The sequence below is a fragment of the Gossypium arboreum genome, chromosome 7 (genome assembly GCF_025698485.1).
Source record: "Gossypium arboreum isolate Shixiya-1 chromosome 7, ASM2569848v2, whole genome shotgun sequence".
NCBI lineage: Eukaryota > Viridiplantae > Streptophyta > Magnoliopsida > Malvales > Malvaceae > Gossypium > Gossypium arboreum.
The window spans coordinates 78,336,978-78,347,768 of NC_069076.1; positions in this window are offsets into that span (position 1 = coordinate 78,336,978).

The window sequence follows — 10,791 nt, forward strand, 5'->3', positions numbered from 1 at the left end:
ATTTTACTACAATTCCTCGCGAAGAGTTCCCATCTGCTACACACCATCTCTGACCAGTCAATCACACCATATGGGACTACGAGAGTCCATCCATCCAATCACAGTAATATGTGACGGTGTGCCACTCATTTATATGTAGTTGAGCTGCCAGACAGAAATTTTGCAGTCTAGCCACCATAATTGAAATAAAAACTGTCATATAACACTTCCTCCATCATATCATAACCTACTCCAATGCATATGAAAAATCACATTAACATACATACATATCACATGGGTTGTATGGCATGCATACATAAACAGATATTATACGAAGTGTAATACAACACCTAACTTACACAAATCATAGCATATCATATTGCTTATACAAACAGTTATTTTACATACAGGTGTCATGTACATTTTTACACGTAATTGTAGTTTCAGAGTTATCGAAACACAAATCGTACATAAGATTTTCACCTACCTTAACCATAGAACATACTAAGGCATTTTGACAGATGCCACGTTTCGAGTCCTATTTAAGACAAACAGACCCCACGAAAGGTCTAATTATGCATTTCTAGGTTAAACAGGCCTAAGTGGAAAATTTTCGAAAAATAGGCCCACACGATCCAACTAGCCAACCCGTGTGCTCCACACGGCCTCACACATGCCTATGAAATCGCACACGCCCTTGTGCACCTATACAACCCATACACAGCCAGCCACATGATCGTGTGGTGCACACGGCCAGACACACAGCCGTATGACAAACTGAAGATTCGAAAATTCCTTCAAATTTTACAGATATTTCAAAATTTTCCATGGTGGTTTCGAGCTAGAAACACACATCTGATTTGGTCTCAATGAAGATTCACGAACAACCAATCCAGTAACCTAAATCAGCAACTCACACAAATTAATTAACATAATTTTTGCTAACCCGATTGACCAAATCGATACAACTGTCATTCAACGAACCTTATTTACAATACAAAATAACTCTTACTACAACGAAACTACTTACCATTTTACGAATTAGCAAATTAAACGAGAATTTAATTTGTTGAAGAATCGATCATCTCACGATCTTCCCCTCATAGTTGAAAACTTGTATAGTTGATGACCTTCGTAGTTCTCTAGATGTTGACCTGTAAAAAGACTACAACTTGTTATAGATGTACCAAAATGGCAATAAAAGAAGCAGGAAAAAGACCTGTTAACTGTTCGGCCACCTGGGGTTTGATCAAAGAACTGGATAGGTGTATTAATAACTTTATTAAGCAGTGAATTATGAACCTGAACTGTAGCTTTTAGACCTCCAAATGCACATGGGAAAGCCCTCACCATGGTTAGAGAGGAACTAATGACGCAAAAGACAAAAGAACAAAAACAAAATGGCAAAAAAAAAACAAAAAAAAAAGATTAAATAAAAATTTTAAAGAAAGGGGGATTTGAACATTCACAACTCAAAAATCTAGGCGTGACTATTCTTAGTTCCACTAACCCAATTTCTTTTAACCTAATTTTTTGGATGTGACACTAAAGCTATTACTTACTTGACATTTTACCAATTGCATATCAGATTCATATAGCCTTTGCATTTTGATTCTTAACTATCTTTTCATTGGCACTCGATGTAGATTTAATTAAAAATGAAAGATATACGAAAATATCACAGAGGTGCCCCGAAGAGTTAATATAACAAAGGTGTATTGAAGTGCCTTAACAAAGTTGCACCAAAATGCCATAATAGAGTTGCACTAAAGTGCTATAATAGAATGCGCGTTGATTATTTACTAATGGCATGTCATCTATATTCTACTAGTTCACTTATTGTCTACTTGGGAAATTAAAACATTTTAGTATCATATTTACATTTCAAAATAGTCATTTATAAAATTTTACATTATTTACAATTTAGTCTTCATCATCATGGAATTCCATAACCATTTTTATAACACTTCAACATTACTATATATATAATTCACTATCATATATCACTTCATTTATATGCTCAAACATAATATTTAATTTCCATATCGGTTTTACACATTTTACAAATTAGTCCATTTTCCATATTTTATAACTAATCTAACATATTTAATATCAAGACATTCATTAGTGAATTTCATATTAAATATTAACATATCATAAATAAAGTATTCACATAATTATTAATATAGGTATTCTAAGATATTTTTACACTTAAATTTTATTAGGTAAAGTAAAATTTATTGTTTTACTTACAACCAAAGGCTTGAACAAGTTTCCTTCCTCCTTCTTCTTTTACTCTTTAGCCTCCTCTTTTCCATTGTTACTTACTTGAAATTCATTTTTCTTCTCATTCTCTTCATTTTCACATAAAAATATACATGTTTCAACATTAATAAAATAATCAAATATTGTTTCCATCACTTTGTATAAAATGAACAAAAAATTCATGAAGAAATGTTATCATCCTTACCTTAAACCCTTAAGATTTCACTTAGTCTTGAATTTCTCTTTTTTCCTACGAGAACTTACTTTTTTCCACTTGAAACTCAGTTTTCTATGTTATTGTTCTATTGACTTCTCTAAGAATTCATGAAAAAATTTAAAGGAATTAAGCTTGAAAATTGAAATGGTTAAAAATGGTGAAAAAGACCTAAACAGAATGGAAACAAAAGTTGAAAGGATGAAGCGAGGAGGGTGGCGTGAGAATGGAAGGAAGATGGTAAGTTTTCTACATTTTTCTACCCAAAATATCTAATTCATTTAATAATTAACTTTTTAAAAAATATATCTGAAAAAACCATTTTGCCCCATAACTTTCTATACAATTCCATCCATGATTCATATCCCTTGATATATTTACTCTTCTAATCCTTTTTGTTTTCCCCTTTTCTTCAATTTAATAATTTATATTTTTAACTTTCACACTTTTTCCCCAATACTTTTCTTCCTTTTACAATTTAGTTTATAACCCAAATTTATTTATCTCAAAACATGAGTCTTTTCAATTACCTTTAGTATCACTTAACCTTCACTTTAAACATTGCTTTGTATTTTATTGCGCTCGCCTATTCACACACATATGCTCTCGATTTTAATACCATGCCCGACTTGCTTAGTTTGGGATATTACACCTTTGCAACTGATGTGTCCTCATCATATGATTATTTTGGGCTATATATTACTTAAATTTGCTTAATTTCTTGAGTATTTTTATATATTTTGGATTCATTTTAGTTTATTTGAATTTTTTTTGTTTTTATTATAAATACTCTATGTTTATAGTGTATTTCACTCATTTAGTTTCAATAAGATATTCCACGTGGAATTTGCAGGTAAAATAGGTTTGGAAAGAATATGTCAATACATGGAACTATGAGATTAAATGTACAGAGCCTAAAGTTTATTCAAAATTTTGAGTAATAGTCCAATGCTTAAATATTCAAAATCTATGATTTGGACACATTCAGAACTTCTAACCAAAGCACTTCTTAGTGTTTCAATCATTTATCAAGCTCTAAGACTTTATTTTAGGTGTACTTTATAATTTTGGAAAGGAAATTTGAAGATATATTCAAATATTGGAACACCAATCCCAAAATGCATCAAAAAGAAATCAAAAAGTAAAAAGAAAGTTACAAGTTTCATATTGATGGACAATTTTGATACATTTCCATGTTTGGATCATATCTCCTAGCATACTTGGAGTTTTGAGTTGAAATTTCTACACTAAATTTACAAGACATAGACCATCAATCAACTTTCTTAGACTTTTCCCATTATGAGATGTTGTAACACCCTAAAACCTGCCTAGAAGTTTAGACCGAATTTGGAATGCTACATTTATCATCAAACTAATCGTGAGAAAATCTTACAAAAACTAGTCACTCTTAATTCAATTTCTGAAAACATTAATATCAAGTATTTAAAATCGGAATAATAAAACAATTAAGTCTTAAAGCCAAAATGGTACCACAGAATTAAAACTTTACATTTCAACTGAATAACAAAATAAAAATTTGAAATCACAAAGTAATGGTTTATACTGCCTGAGTCCTCTGCATACCGAGCCCAGCATCCAAAATTCTGAGTGTACTTGAAAGGGGGAACAGAAGAGGGGGTAAGCTATACGAGCTTAGCGTGAGATTAAACCAACTAGCTACCGAAGTAAAAACAAATACAGGAAACCTGAAAATAGTTCAGCATCGGACCATACTTACAGAGCAACTATAACAAAACAGACCATATGTAACTTTACAGTCATATGGCTTTGTTAGACCCAATAACAGTAATTCTCAGTAGTCACAAACTAGGCCTAAGCCCTTTTCCAGAATCAGAATCGGTTGGGCCTTAGCCTATCACACAAGGTTCCTTTAGACACAAGTGTCTTTCAGTCAAATAATACAATCAGACTTCTCAGTCAATCAGACAATCAAATATTTTAGTCAAATAGTCAATCAGATACTGCAGTCGCAGAATCACACAGATGCATATGAGTGAAAATGAGTTATAAAATAACCAACCCATCCAACCTCACACATCCTGTGGGGATTGAATCGACCCACCCATCCCTGCACTCCGAAGAGGACCTTGAAAAGCCCATCCAACCTTATACACCACAGAACAGCATCCCAGGTTGCCCGGCAACGATGATCATCAACATTGTCCTCGACCCTCAGGGTATTGGAACCGCCCATAACCCTCTGGGTATTAGGGCTATCAGTAAGCTTTATGGTGTCATGCGGAAGATCATGGTACAAACATGTAGTATAACTGCCAGATCAGATATGTTACACAACAATGCTAGTGTATAAGTTGTAATGTGTTATGCGGTGAACCGTGGTACAGACGTGTAGTATAACTGCCAGATCAGATAATGGTACATAGCGTAGCTAACGTACATGCAGTACAGTGCAAGGCGGTAAACCGCTATACCGTTATCAGTAATGTCTATAACCCTTAGGGTATTGGGACCGCCCACGACCCTTTGGGTATTAAGGGCTACCAGAATACAGATAAACTGCCAAATCGTAAATCTCCCTTCTCTTCAACATGCCACCTCAAAAGCTTTGTATGCAGATGTATGTATGCAGACGTATGTATGCAAATGCCCCAACTCAGAATACCAGTTCTAGGCATTTAATTAGAAAAATCATTCACATTCAGTCAGTCAATACAGAATCAGACATGTGCACACACTCATAACTCAAATTCAGTATCAAGCTTGTCACACAACCAATCATATATGACACACATATCAAGTCCAAATCAGAGTCATAATTACCTTCAGTAAAGCTTAGTCGAGGGTTGACACCCACAGAGTCACAATTACACTTAAATCAACATAATACACTAATTTCGCAAGGTAGAACCACATGGCCATAAGCCCTGGCCATGTGGAATTGCCCAGGCCGTGTGGGGGCCTACACGCCCATATGGAGGCCTCACACACTCATGTGAAAGGCCCATAAGCCCGTATGGAGGGGGCACATGCCCGTGTGAACAGCCCGTGTAACTCACAATCCAAAAATGCTAAAACTTAAGAATAAAAGAAACACGGCCATGTGGACTTCTCACATGCCCGTGTACCCAAGGGACACGGCCGTGTGAAGGAAATTCGACAAAAATCCCCAAATCGCACCCAAATTTTGCCCAGAACCCTAATTCCCAAATCCACACGACCGTGTGCCATGGCACACACCCGTGTGGCCGTCGAGGAGGTCACGAAACCAACCCAAAATAGCCCTGAAACCACTGTTTTAGCCACCAAACTTGTCTCTAACCTTTGCCCTATCAACAATGACCAAAAAGTGACGATTTCTCATCACTTCCATCTACTAAAAACCCAAAATCAATGGGTTAGCATTCAATCAAGAAAAGCCGAAAACAAATGTTCACAAACAAAATAAATAGAAAAGAAAACTGTAAACAAGGTTCAAATCCCACACCTGATACGTGATCGAAGATGACGATAGAGGAGCGAAATTTCACAATCAGTCAGTAACCAATTTAATAGAAAACAAAGAAAGCCAAAAAGAGAAAACCGAAGAAGAATAACAAAAAAGAAAAGAACGTGAAAAAAATAGAAAAAAGCAAAATAAAAATAAAAACATATAATAATAACAATAAACCCATAACAAAATAATTATTTAACCTAAAAACAAAAAGAAATAAATAAAATGTTTTTCCAAAATGCCCATACAGAGACTCGAACTCAAAACCTTGAGGTATGCTAACACTCACTCAACCACCAGACTAGCAGCCCTATTCTACCACTTAATTACGCAGCCAAACTCATACGTGTAACCTCCTCACTATCCTTATGCTCAAATCCCAAAACTTCTAGGCCCAAAATTCGGGGCGTTACAGATGTTAACTTAGACAAAAGAAATTAACATATGAAAAATGACTCAAATGATGACAAAGAAGTGGTCCTGGCAATTTATTACTAGCAAGTCCTTTTCATTTTTATTTTCCTCTTCACATATCTCTATAAATAACCTTTGGTTTCAGAATAAGATACATCTTGAAGTTGAGATATGTAACAGCCCATTTTTCAGTGGTGTATGAAATGGTGGTTTCGATACCACAATTTTGACCAGTGAGTCAGTAAATATTAATTATTCAATATTTATGAGTTTTTTAGAGTGTCATATTATAGTTTAGTTTAGTAATTTTGATGTTTGGTTGGTTAATTAGATAAAAAGGACTAAATTGTAAAAACTAAAAAAGTTAATCGCTATTAGTTTAAATGTGTTAATTTACTAAAGAAGCATAATTGGATGGTCTTATATAGTAACTAGACCATAAGAAATTATAATGGACTGTTAAGGGCTATGATTTAATTAAATATAAAGGTTTGGCTTAAGGTTAATTGGTAACTAGGTAAATGTTAACATAAACAAAATAGGAAAAAATAATCTTCTTCTTCATCTTACTAATATTTACCAAAAAAACCATTTAAAGAAAATCTTGGAGTGTTTGGTTCATGTCCTTTCTTGCATGTAAGTGTTTTTTACTTCTGCTTTTAGTGAATTTTATATTTTTGAGATCGTTGTAGCTTAATCTAGCTAACCCAAGGACTATTCTGTAAAATATTAAAGGTTTTGAAATTACTCATTAATGATTGTTATATTTTTTTATGTTAAATGGTAGAATGTGAAACTTTGTTAAGAAGTAAGACTAATTTGTAAAGAGAATTTGGATAGTTTTGAGTTTAGGGACTAAAATAATAAAATGTTAAAATTTTCATGAATTTTCTGATATTTAGTTGATTTTGAGCTATTAAAGGATGGTATAGGAATTGAATTAAAATTCTTGGGCTAAAATTGCAAAAAAAATGTGCAAATTTGGTTTTAGGGACTAAATTGAACAAAAGGTAAAAGTTTAGGGTAATATTATAAAATGTTAATAAATGGGTCATATGCATGAATTTGAATGTTTAAAAGTATTTAACTGGTTAATTGAATTAAATTATCATATAGATCAAGAAATGGATTAACTAGTAGACAAATGCAGAAAAGGAAAAATTTCTGAGTAGTCCTTGATGTCATTGATTTACTTGTTGCCTTTTTATTTAATATGGTTGTGTATGTTTGTGATTGAATTTACTTGTATAGTAATCTTAAAAATTGGATGGATCAAAATGTAACAATATTATAATTGAGGTATGTAATTGAAAATGGAAATTATATGGTTGAATTCTTGTGAATGTGATAATGCTTACATAAATTAAATCATATGGTTATGAATCAAAGCTTGTATGAACTTAGCAAACTACTAGGATAAAAATGACATGCCATTAGGGCATTTTGTATGTTGGTCTTGGATGTCCTACCGATGGCTAAGGTCATACATTCATTGCGGATTCTTCACAACTCATGTTAGAAGCATCTTGTCGCCTTATCATTCCAACCTACAGCTTGTGTGAGCAAGCCCATTTTCACAGCTCATGTGAGCATTATTATCCTGTGTATCCAATGTTATTTCGTCGTAGTTCATTGGATGGAAAATAGATATATGGAATGGAAAAATGGATATATATATATATATATATATATATATATATATATATATATATATATGACATATGAAGGTCTAATATGGTAATTGGTTATATGAATTGGGAAAGTGTTATACATGAAATATGATATTTGTACCAAGTATGGTTGCTTGTATATGATTTATAAGCATGGAATAATTATTTGTTTCATTTGTGAAAGAACTAACCTTGTGAGATTGTGATTTGCATATGCTATCAACAGACACATGTTCTTGATTATATAATTGTACGTTCAGTGTTTATGTTACATTAAACATGGTAAGTTAAGTTAATTTTTGCATGAACTTACTAAGCATTGTGTTACTTAAGTCTATTCTTTTTGGTTTCTTATAGATCATTGGAAGTTGTGGTTAGTTGGAAGTCAAGTTGAAGCTCACACTATCCATTCAACGACCCAGTAGACTTTTGATCATTTTATAAATAGATATTTTGATTACAAGCATGTAGGTGTAAGTTTATGTTTGAAATGGCTTGAAATGTTAAGTTCAAGTTGTTATCTTTTGAGATGAAGTGAAATATATACTTTGGTCTTTTGGTTGATTTTCCTAAGGTTGATTTGGTATGTGAAGTTGAAAGTGAGAAAATATGTATAGTATGTGAATGATGCTTGAGTGTTGATGAATGTTGAATTGTAAATGTTTAAATTGAGGTGCCAATTGTGGCATATTGGTTAGGTACTTAAGATGAATGAATTATATGTTGTTTTGGGTATGTTTTGATGATTTTTAAATAGGTTTGAATGATGGTATGTTGTAGCTTGTGGCATAAGTGAGCTAGGAATGGTTAACTTGTTTAAAAAGGGTCTTTAGGTATACACAAGCTGATACATGGCCTTCTACATGAACGTGTGCCATACACGGGCATATGGCATGGTCGTGTGGTCTGTGTGTTTTAGATGACAATTAGCACACATGGCATCAGTGAGTTACACGGCCCAGCCATATGGTCATGTGAAAGTTTGCATAGTTTTGTAATTTAGCCCACACACAACCATAGTCTGTTCCACAATCTGAAGATCATGTGACTCCACCTACATCGTTTTATCTCTTGCACACAGTTGAACAAAACGACCATGTCACGTAGCTTTACACAGCCTCATTCTGTTACACGGTTGTGTGACCCCTGTTTTGTATTTTTTCCTTGTTTTTCTTAAATGTTTCATATGAGTCCTTGCTTTTTGTATTAAACTATTTTAAAGCTTTCGTAAGTTTAATTTAACCCTAAAAATATATGAATAACATGTTTTTGATTATAAGTTTGATGATTACTAATTTTTATGAGAAATTTTACATTGATAATCCATGGTTTCGTTCAAGTTTGTGTAGTAGCATCACGTAACCCTAATCTAGTGATAAAGACAGGTGAGGATGTAACATTTAGTGGTATCAAAGCTACAATCTAGTCAATTCTTAGACTGAAGTAGCATGAGACTAGAAATACATGCCACCTTATAACGTGCAATAGTGTGAATCCAATCGAGCAAATTCCAATGAAGTCGAAAGTCATGTTCTAGCCTCGGAGCATGAGATTGCTCAGAGTGTGCCCACTTTGAGAGCGAAGGAAGGGAGGCGCATAGAGCCTTCTTCCGTATGATGACTAAATGGTTTACCTATTTTATGCGAGCAAATCCAATGGCTTAGCAACCTCCACCCTCTCCTGTACCACAATAGATACCCCCTATTCCCCAAGGTTTACATCAGGTACAAGTTCATAGGCCTCCTATTGATAAAATTTGTAAATTTGAAGCTGAGGAATTCCATCAAAAAGTAGATGATGATCCTAAAAGGGTCGAATATTGGTTAGAAAATACCCTGAGGTATTAGATGAATTGATATGCTCTCTTGAAGACTGCTAAGGTGCGTTGTTTTGTTAATAAAGGAATAAGCATATCAGTAGTTGGTAATGTTAATTGCAGTGGTACAGAAAGACCGATTAAGCTAGGAATTCTTTTAGATTGAGTTCCAGAAGAATTACATTAGTCAATAGTATTTAGACAAGAAGAAATAATTCCTCGTGTTAAAATAGGGCCTCAGGACAATAGTTGAATAAGAGAGGGAATTAGTCCGACCCAGTAAATATGCTCACGAAATAGTTCCGGCAGAGGCTAACATGTGTACTCAGTTTGAGGAAGGCTTGAATGAATAAATTCAGTTACTTTTCAAGGTTTTTGAATTGAAAGAATTTGTTGTTTTATCTGAAAGAGCTCAGAAGATGGAAGATATCAGTAAAAAGAAGAAAACGGCTAATTCAAAATTTCGACATACCGATAAAAGGAATTTGGGTAAATTTTTTCCCCTTCTTTGAAGAAAATGAAAGAAACTCACAATCATTTTTCAGTTCCATCTGAATTTACGGTGAGAGATCGATTGAAGAAAAAAGACTAAAGATAAGGAAGGTATTAATTTAAAAACCTTTAATTTGGAAGCTTCTAATTCTAAATTTAGTGAGAGTGATAATAATGTAGTTCTGATGAAGAGAAAGCTTGTTAGGTATATCTTGGGTTGGTAGATAAAAATGATTTGAGCAGTTTGAACGTAGTTAACATAAGGGTAGATATTGGAAAATGTGTCGTAGTAGACAATGGTTCAAATGCTGAGAAATCTTATTCATTGCATAGGGTACATGAGTTTGACTCATATGGTTCTAGCAGAAACTATAAATGACTACAATTCGGTAGTAGGGTAGACATGGGAAATCATGAGTTATAGAAAATGTGGTTGTTTGTATATAGGGAGATATTAAAATAAGAACTA